Raw genomic sequence first — 10142 nt, forward strand, 5'->3', positions numbered from 1 at the left:
TATAAATCTGTACTGTAAACTTTAATTTATAATCATAAAAAAGAGATTGCTGATTCAAACTCAATGTTTCTGGTGGTTTGTGTCCTTGACTCTATTCAAACAGGTAGAGCCACAATGAGTTACAGCATCAACTCACGGGCAACTAATAACAATGCATAAGGTTCATTTTTCAGATGTAAGTGGTACACCTAACAAATACATCAGAATATTGCTCAACAAAATTATTTGCAGGATATCTAAGAAATTGTTGTAATTAGTGTAATTACCTAGTTACAATGATGCCAGTTTGAGGACTAGAGTGCTCTTGGTTCAGACTATGGTCTTTTCAGTCACTTCTATGCATCTGAGAGTTGGACGATGGGTAAGGAAAAGAGATGAATTGATGCTTTTTGAAAAGTGCTGTTGGAGAAGTGTGCTGGCTATCTTATGGACTGTCGAAAAAACAAAAAGACATCTCTTTCCAAAATAGTTTAAAAGTATAGCCAGAGTGTTCCTTGGAGGAAAAGGTGATAAAGCTTCATTACACAGACTTTGAGCATGTTGCTAAGAAAGACATATTCCCTGGAGAGGGACATTGTGCTGGAAAAGTTGGAGGGGCAGCGAAGAGGACCCTCAACTAGGTAGGCACAGTTACTGCAGCAGTGGGCTGGAATATGTCAGAGATCGTGAGGACGGCACAGGATAGGACAGGGTTCAGGTCTGTTGTTCATAGGGTTGCTCTGAGTCATACTCAACTCTAACAACAATTAGTCCTTTTGATAACAAACGTGAATATTTCCAAAGTACACAGAAGCAATCTCTATTTTCAGTTTCCTTGTCATTATTTACTCCTAATAATTTTTATGTAATATAGTATACTAAATAAAATACTTTAGTAGTATGTATGGTTTATATCAGCCGTAGAGTAATGAGTGAACACTCACGTTGACCACCACTATACAGAAATTCCTACTCTTTGGATAAAATTGTTCAAATTTTAGAATAAAATTTCTCTTTAGAGAATTAATATGCCTCTTGGTTATCATTTTTTAACACTGAAACTTGAAAGTATTTCTGAGAATCAGTAGGACTGGACTTTAATGTTGTTGCTATTATTGTATTTATGTACTATCCATCACCTCCAACTCATAGTGAACGTACGAACAATAGCTCTAAACTCTGCCTGTCTAACTCTCTGTGACACTTCTACCCTCATTATCCCAGTTACTGTGTCAATCCATCTCGTCCAGGGTCTTCTCCTGTGCTGTTCCTCCACCTTTCCCAGTATGATGTCTTTCTTCAGGGCCTGGTCCTTTCTGGCCACGTGCCTAAAATATGTGAGACGAACTTCAAAATCCTTGACTCTAAGGAGCAGCCTGGTTTCACTCTCTCTAGAATAAATCTTTTTGTTCTTTTAGCAGTTTGTGGTATATTCCATACTCTTCTCCTGCACAACAACTCAAAGGTATCAATTCTTCTTCTGTCATCTTCGGTCATTTTACAGCTCTCTGATACATAACAATTAATTGTGAAGCCCATGGTTTGAATCAAGTGTACCTTAGTCTCCATGGTGACGTTGTTGCTCTTCAGCACTATTGATAGGCCTCTCATAGCAGCCTTCTCCAGAGGAATTAATCTTTTGATTTCCTTGCTGCTGATGCCAAGAGTGTCGATTGTGGAGCTGAGCAAGTTGAAATTTTTAACAACCTCAGCCTCTTCCCCATCTATCATGGTGCTGCCAAATGGCCCAGTGTGAAGAATCTTTGTCTTCTTGATGCTGAGCTTCAGTCCATATTGAAGACTATAGTACTTGACTTCTTGCAACAAGCAATTTAGGTCCTCCTCAGTTTCTGTAAGCCAAGTTGTGTCATCTACATAACGTAGGTTGTTGATGCGTCTTCCTCCAATCCTCCTGCCACATTCTGCCTCATAACGTTCAGCCTCCCAAATGATCTGTTCTGCATATAGTTTGAAAAAGTATGGAGACAGGATGCATCCCTAACACACTTTCATAATTTTGAACCATTCAGTGTTTCCTTGCCCTGTTCTGATGCCTCCCTTCTGGTCCAAGTATTGGTTTCACACGAGCACAATCAAGTGTTCTGGGATTCCCATTCTTCTCAAAATTACCCGCAATTTACTCTGATTCCTTTGCCTAGTCAATGAAATACAGATAGACTTTCCTCTATTTGCTTTCAGTCAAGGACCATCTGACACTGGCAATAATGTCTCTGGTGCCACAGTCTCTTCTAAACCCAGCCTGTATTTCTGGTACTTTCTTTGTCAGTGTACTGTTCCAGTCATTTTTGGCTAATCTTCTGGTGAATTTTGCTTGTTTGTGATATTGTGAGATAATTTCCACACTCTGTCGGGTCACTCTTTTTGGAATGGAAACAAATATGGATCTTTTCCAGTCTGGTAGTTGTCCTTGGTATTCCATCCATTTCTGGCACCTTGTTCTTTGCCAACTTCTTAAGAGCAGGTTGAACTTCCTCCTTCATCACCATTGTCTTGATCATATGCCGTTTCATGAAATTCTTTTGTATCAGCCTATTCGTTTTTATACAGTGACTCTGTACACTCCTTCCATCTTCTTTTATGGCTTCGTGCTGCTTAATAAACACCAAATAAATAAAGTTGGAGTGTGTCTCCCTGTGAAGTTGGATATGCATGTCAAAAGGCCTGAAACATGGAAGATACTTTGAGAAGTTAAGTGACTGAGAAGTTGTATTGCTATTGATCCTCCAACAGGATGTTAAGAGGGCTATCAGGAGTTGACCCTGTTAGTTGAAGTAAATGGCCTAACAAGGCCTACCAGGATTCTTTAATTTATTCATTAGGCATTTACTGAACATATATAATGCTTTAATGCTTGTTCTTGGCTGCTTTCAAATCTATTCCAATTCATAGCAATGCCATAAGTTTAAAAGTAACTGGTACACAGAATTTCCAAGACTAGTTTTATATTGTGAGTTGCCTCTCAGTGGGTTCAAACTGTTAATCTATCCGTTACTAGTCGATAACTAGTTGAGTCAATAAAGCTTCATGTGTATATAGTCAGAATTATTGCCAAAAACTCTGTCCTTGGCCCACATTTTTCTGTACAATACATTGATTCTGAAATTGTGATATCTGGAGCAGCAACAATAGCTATTACCTGGGAATTTATCAGGATGTAACTTTTCAGGGCCTATCCTAAACCTTCTAAATAGGAATCTCTGAGGAGAGAGCTCAATAGCCTATGATTTCACAAGTCACTCAGAAGAATTTGATGCATGCTAGATTTTGAGAACCACTGATCGAACAGCATTTATTTTGCAACTTTAATTTCTCTGGCACAGAAAATACGAATGAGATTCAGAGCTTCATGTGGCATTCCTTGATTTCCTGCCTTCTTTTGGCCCACACAAATCACGTAGTACTTCTACCGTGTTACCTGGTACATTGAGTCCCAGTGGTTTCATTTACCAGAACATTTATTTACAGACTTATTCATTCATTCATTCATATAATAGTACTATACATTAAAAAAAATCTGTAATATGTTATGAACTTGTTTCAAGCACTATAGATGTAATTGCACATTGTTGTTGCTGTTGTGTGCCATCAAGTCATTTGTGGCCCATAGTGACCCTATGTACAAGAGCGCTAAATGCTGTTCTACCCTGTGCCAACTTAGCCATCTCAGACGCACTCATTCCCACTCCAGTCACAGAATCGATCCATCTCATCAAAGGTCTTCCTCTCCTTCACTGCCCTTCCACTCTGCCAAACATGATGTCCCTCTTCAAGGACCAGTCCATCCTAGCAACATGCCCGAAGTATGTCAGATGAAGCTTCAGAATCCTTGACTTCAAGGAGCATTCCAGCCTCACCTTCTCCAGGACAAACCTGTTTGTTCTCCTAGCAGTCCATGGTATATTCAACACTCTTCTCTAGCACCACAGCTGAAAGGCATCAATTCTCTTTCTATCAACCTTATTCAATGTCCAACTCTCTGATGCATAACACGTAATTGCGAAGACTATAGCCCGGATCAGGCGCGCCTTAGTCTCCAGCCTGACATCATTGCTCTTCAGTACTCTTGAGAGCTCCCTCACAGCTGACTTTCCCAATGCAATTCATCTCTTTATTTCCTGGCTGCTGTTACCAAGAGTGTTGACTGTGGAGCCAAGCAAACTAAAACTGTTAACTATCCCAATCTCTTCACCATCCATACTGATGCTGTCAATTGGCCCAGAGGTGAGAATCTTTGTTCTCTTGATGTTGAGCTTCAATCCATATTGGAGGCTGCAGTCCTTGACCTTCTGCAGCAAGCGCTTCAGGTCCTCCTCAGTTTCAGCAAGCAGAGTTGTGTCATCTGCATAACGCAAGTTATTGATTCTTCCACCAATCCTGTTGCCACATTCCAGCATCTCGGATGATCTCTTCTACAAACAGATTGAAAAGGTATGGAGACAGAATACATCCCTGACGGACCACCTTCTTGATTTTGAACCATGTAGTGTCTCCTTGCTTTGTTCTGATGAGTGCCTCTTGGTCCAAGTATAAGTTTTGCATTAGCACAATCAAATGTTCAGGGATTCCCATTCTTCTCAGAGTCAGCCACAGCTTGTTGTGATCCACACAGCAATAAGATACAAATTATTTTTGCCTTTATGGAGTTAAGAATCATAAATGATCTGTCAAAAATAAACAACATTACAATGAAGATGGCAAAAGGAAAGAGCAAAATATTATGAGACAGAAGGGTGCATACCTGTGGGGAGGGAGGAGATCTCAGTGTGAGAGTTAGGAAGCACTTCTCTGAGGAAGCAATGTATAAGGGGAGCTGAAGGGTGATCAGAGAACAACCAGTTAAAGAACACAAGAGTGTACTGGAAAGACAAACTAACCAGGGTCATGGCTCCAAGAACATCAAAAGCTCAGTATGTTCAAGAAGCTCAAAGAAGGAAAGTGCAGCTGTGGTACAGAGAACAAAGAAGAAGGTTATCTAATTTGAGATGAAACCACATAGTTAGGTAAAGGCTAACTCATACAACTTGGAAGGCCATTGTGAACAGGAACAAGAGACAAGTCTACTTAGATTTTTTAGTTCTCATTGCTGCTCTGGCAGCCTAGTGCTGATGAGTTGTGCTAACTACCCAATGTCAGGCACTTTGAGTCCACGCACTGCCTTCCAAGCAAAAGACAATCTTCTTCCATGTGATTTACAGCCTCTGAAACCCACTGGAGGGTCCTCTTTGAGTCAGTTCTGACTCAGTACAGAACAACAACATGATTATGGCAGGCAAAATGGGTTAAAGCCCAGAAATGGAAGAATATAAGAGGAGCCTACTGCCCAGTGGTCAAGTACCTACGAAAGAGATACTGGCACAATTATTCAGGGCTATCAGGTGGCTCAATGACATAAAACCAGGGATTTCTACATATAGTGAAAGCTGAAGTCATTTGAATGACTTGAAAAGTATTCCAATTCAGAGACTCTGCCATAGACTTGCCAATTAGGTAGAGCAAAGTGGTGTTCATCTTTGTGGTACCCTTTCAGTGACCTTAGGCAGGCCCTTACTCAGAAGTCTCCTCTCCACTCTTCTGTCTTCATTTCTTTTCCTGAAGTTTTGCCCTCTCACTGTTCTTTTAAAGTTCTTTTAAAATCTCCTTGGGGATTGAAGCTCTGCACTATCTTTGTGAATGCTGAACACATTAGTCCCCTCCTGACAGAGGCAGGTTACAGGGTTCCTTGGTTACAAAGTTAAATGCTCTGCTGTGACCTTGGTTTCCCTCTGACCCAGGTCAGGGCAGGGATGGGCTGTGACTGACACTTCTTACCTCACACATGGCCCCAGGTGACTAGAGGTTGACACCTTTCTCAGCCCTCCCCCCAGGGTGCCCAGTAATCTCTCCCCATGGAGCTGACAGCTGTAGGCATTGCTGACAAATGACTCACTTCCAGCCACATTAAATGGCTTCCATCTTCACTCCCTTGAAGGCTCACAGATTTACCTTCTCCGCCTCCTGCTTTTTCTGACAACTTCACTCCAACAGTGCATTATGTTAAAAACCACACTTATTATGCCAGAATGGATCTGACACAATTAGAGTTCAGCTTTCATCACAGATGTTGATAAGCCTGTAATGACTTGCTTGGTTTGCTGTTCCAAGGTGTTTGTGACCTGTACATCTGAGGCCACATCGCATATCATCCTCCTTAATTTATGACCCTATGCTAGAAAGGGGGAAAAAACCCCCAATAAACCACAACCCTCACAAGCAAAGTTATTCTTCTTTCTGTGCTCATTTAGTTCTATTTCACTATTTGATGCCACCATGAATTCAGTCATTCAAATCAGAAACCAGTTTGCCAATTCAACCAAACCAATATATCGAAATCTATTGGCACTGAATTAATTCTGAGTCACAGCCACCCAATAGGGCACTGTTAGCACTTCTCCATAGGGCTTCTAAGGCTGGAGTCTTTATGGAAGCAGACTGATACATCTTTTTCCTGTGAAACTGCTAATGGATTTGAACTCCCAACCTATCTAGTTAGCAGCCAGGCTCTTAACAACTGGACCACCAAAACTTCTTTGGCAATTCATACTTTTTCTGATCCAGTCAGTCAACAAATTTCCACCATTCTTTGGCTTTGGAATTTTCCCATCACTATCAGTTAGAATTTCATATACTCAAAGTGAAACCTATACTTGGGCCAGGAGGCAATCGTCAGAACAGAGCACGGGAACACTGCATGGTTCAAAATTGGGAAGGGCCTATGCCAGGGATGCATCCTAGCTCCATCCCTTTTCAACCTGTATGCAGAACAGGTCATCCGGGAGGCTGGGCTCTATGAGGAGAAGTGTGGGGTCAAGATTGGTGGAAGATCTATCAATAATCTGCATTATGCAGATGACACAACCCTCCTTGCTAAAACTGAGGAGGACATGAAGCACCTGCTGCAGAGGGTCAAGGACTGTAGCCTCCAAAATGGATTGAGGCTCAATGTCAAGAAGACAAAGATTCTCATCACTGGACCAATTGGAAGCATCAGGATGGATGGTGAAGAGATTGAGATTGTTCACAGCTTTAGTTTGCTTGGCTCCACAGTCAACACTCTAGGCACCAGTAGCCAGGAAATTAAAAGGCGCATTGCCATAGGAAAGTCTGCTGTTAGGAACCTCTCCAATGTACTGAAGAGCAATGGTGTCTCTCTGGAGACTAAGGTGCATCTGATACAGGCCATGGTCTTTGCTATCACTTGTTATACATCAGAGAGTTGGACAATGACCAAGGAGGACAGAAGGAGAATTGATGCCTTTGAGCTGTGGTGCTGGAGAACAGTATTGAGAGTACCATGGACTGCTAGGAAAACAAACAGATTCATCCTGGAAAGGGTTAAACCTGGTGGCTCTTTGGAGGCAAGGATTCTGAGGCTCCATCTAACATACTTTGGACATGTTGTAAGAAGAGACCGGTCCTTGGAGAAGGACATCATGCTGGGGGGGTGGTAGTGGAGGGACAGCGCAGGAGAGGAAGACCCTCTATGGGTGGATTGACTCTGTGACTGGGGTTATCGGGATGGGAGTGTCAGAGACAGTGAGACTGGCACAAGACAGAGCAGAGTTTAGGGCTGTTGTGCATAGGGTCTCTATGAGTTGCAAGGGAGTTGATGGCACATAACAACAACAACAACAACAACATCTGTTAGAATGTTGTCAGAGCTTCCAAGTTGGCCTTCCTGTCTCCAGCTTTGCCTCTTCCAATGAAATTTAAGACAAAGCAATTGTCTTAAAATGCAGATTTGCCTCTTTGCCTCGTTATCATTCTTTTTGCAGCCTTTCATCAATGTCTCACTGATAGTCTTTAGCTTGAATTCCTCTCTGCTCCCCGTGTTTCTCTCAAGCTTGTCTTTTCCAGCTCACCCTCCCCTGGACCAAGCTATGCTGCTAAGATATCAAGTTCCTTGCATTTTTCCACATGCTCTATTAGTGGATCCCTTCACATTTTGCCCAAGTTTGTTCTTACTTGGAATGCCTTACTTTTCTTTTTCATTACCTCACTGAGAACTTCTCATGCTCCAAAATTAATTTCCTTCAGGAAATCTCTCATAACATGCTCTCTACCCTAAAGGGATTAAGAACCTTTGCTCTGTGGCTCTGAGACTCTGCTTCTCTCTATCCTGCCATGAATCTTATTAATATATTGGATTTTTTTTCCTTGTCCCTGTTCAACAAAGGTAAGGGCATCTTGAAGGCATTCACGAGCTCCTTGAGTGGTGCCTTAGGCATCTGTGTCTATCCAGACTCCTACACAGTAAAAGACAATTTGACTATGGAATTAATCCTTTAGACTTGCAATTTGGTTATCATAATGGCTAGCAGATACAAGGTGGTCTTCTGTATAAAAATGTTTTAGCATCTTCACCCTACTTAATCTCCATGACAAACCATTAAGGCAGAAATTTTATTTTCTTTTTTTTCCAGATGAGGAAAAAAAAAAAGTTCCTCAGAGAAGTTGAGTAAACTGCTTGTGTTCACATAGCTAGGACAAGGCCGAGTAGTAATTTTGTGTTTGCTCTGAGAAGTGCATACGAATTTGTATGTGAAGTGGATATGGTTAAAGTTTTTCCACATCAAAAGGGCTTCCATAGAGCTAGGTCATAAAGGATCAAAAGGAATTTGTCAGTTGCAGTGATGGGGTGAGAGGAAAAATCATTCCAAGCAAAACACAGTGAGTTTCTCATCATCCACATTATGAAGAACAAAAGCTTAGGTCTGTGAGGAAGTGAAATGTTTTAAGAAAGCCTCAGTCTGAATACATTTCTGCCAACTACTCAGTATGTGATCAAGACTAATTCCTAATTTGTATAATGGGAATGCTAGGTGTTCTAATATTTTCAGAGGTTTGTGAAGAAACAATGAAATAATGTAAATAGAATAACTTGAACATTCTCTCAAAATGCCCCATTGCTATGGAATCAGAATTATTAATAGCTTACCCTCAAAAAGGTTTTAAGAAGTTATATCTCACCTAGGAAAAGACTGCTCAGTTTTCTTCCACAGAGTAACTGGAGGATCCTAATAGCTTGTTTTGGGGTTGGAAGTACAATTCTTTACCAAGCAGGCCACCAGAGCCCCATATCAAATAGAAATTGTTCAATATAGGAAAGCTATCATTGGTACTACAATTTCATTTATGCATCACAACGGGAAAAAAAAGGAGTTCGTTGGTTACAGTTATTAATACACTGAGCTACTAATTAAAAGGTTGGAAGTTTTAGCCCATTCAGAGGAACCATGGACTAAAGGCCTGGTGATTTGTTTCCATAAGAAAATAACTATAAAATCCCTACAGAGGCCAGTTCTACTCTGTAATACAGGCTCATCTTAAGTAAGATTAGATCCAGTGGTAACCCGTTTCCGGTTATGGAAGAAAATTGCCCCAAACTTAGTGCACATGAACAGTCAGTTTCTTTTTTCGGTCATGAGGTCATAAAGTAGGGAGGTCTGTTTATGAGTCACATGTGAGGCACCGTGGGTTTGTTGTTCAAAATGGCTTTCCTAGCCATCGACTTTGACTTTCATCACGTGAGTGGAAAGGGACTTGAAATATGAAGTTTATACATTAATCTTATGGGTGGTTCCGTTTTTCTCATTCCGTGAAGTTTAAATTGAGCAAATATTGCAGCAACCATGAGAATCTCATTAACCACTTCAGAAAAAGAGGCAGAGAATGTAGTGTGTATCCTCCAGGCCAGATACACCTGTGCCAGTCAGACCTACAGGAGAGCACGAGCAGTTGCAGGACAGAACTAGGGACCAACATGAGACAGAGATGACTTGGGACTACTGCCCTACAGAGTTAGAGCCTGGGGCCTTCACCCAAAGTCACTGGAAGACTTAGAGGAGATGCTATAATTGGAAAGACTAAGGGGATTTTTAATACTTACCTTAGCTGTGAGGCTTAGTTCTGTGTGGCCATCACAACAGAATACAGACAAGTAGTCCAGCAGTACTATTGGAGTTGGAATTAGTTGCAGTAAGTGCAGGAGCACGGAAGACATAGCTGACCTTATGGAAATTGGTTTGCTAATGTACACAGTGCTGATATGAATTGTTCCCTTTGGGGATAATAACAGAGGGCAGAAGGAGTCACCTGCACTGTTT

This window comes from Elephantulus edwardii, unplaced genomic scaffold (genome assembly GCF_000299155.1).
Source record: "Elephantulus edwardii isolate Elephantulus edwardi_28Jun2011 unplaced genomic scaffold, EleEdw1.0 scaffold00092, whole genome shotgun sequence".
In the NCBI taxonomy this organism is placed as follows: Eukaryota; Metazoa; Chordata; class Mammalia; order Macroscelidea; family Macroscelididae; genus Elephantulus; species Elephantulus edwardii.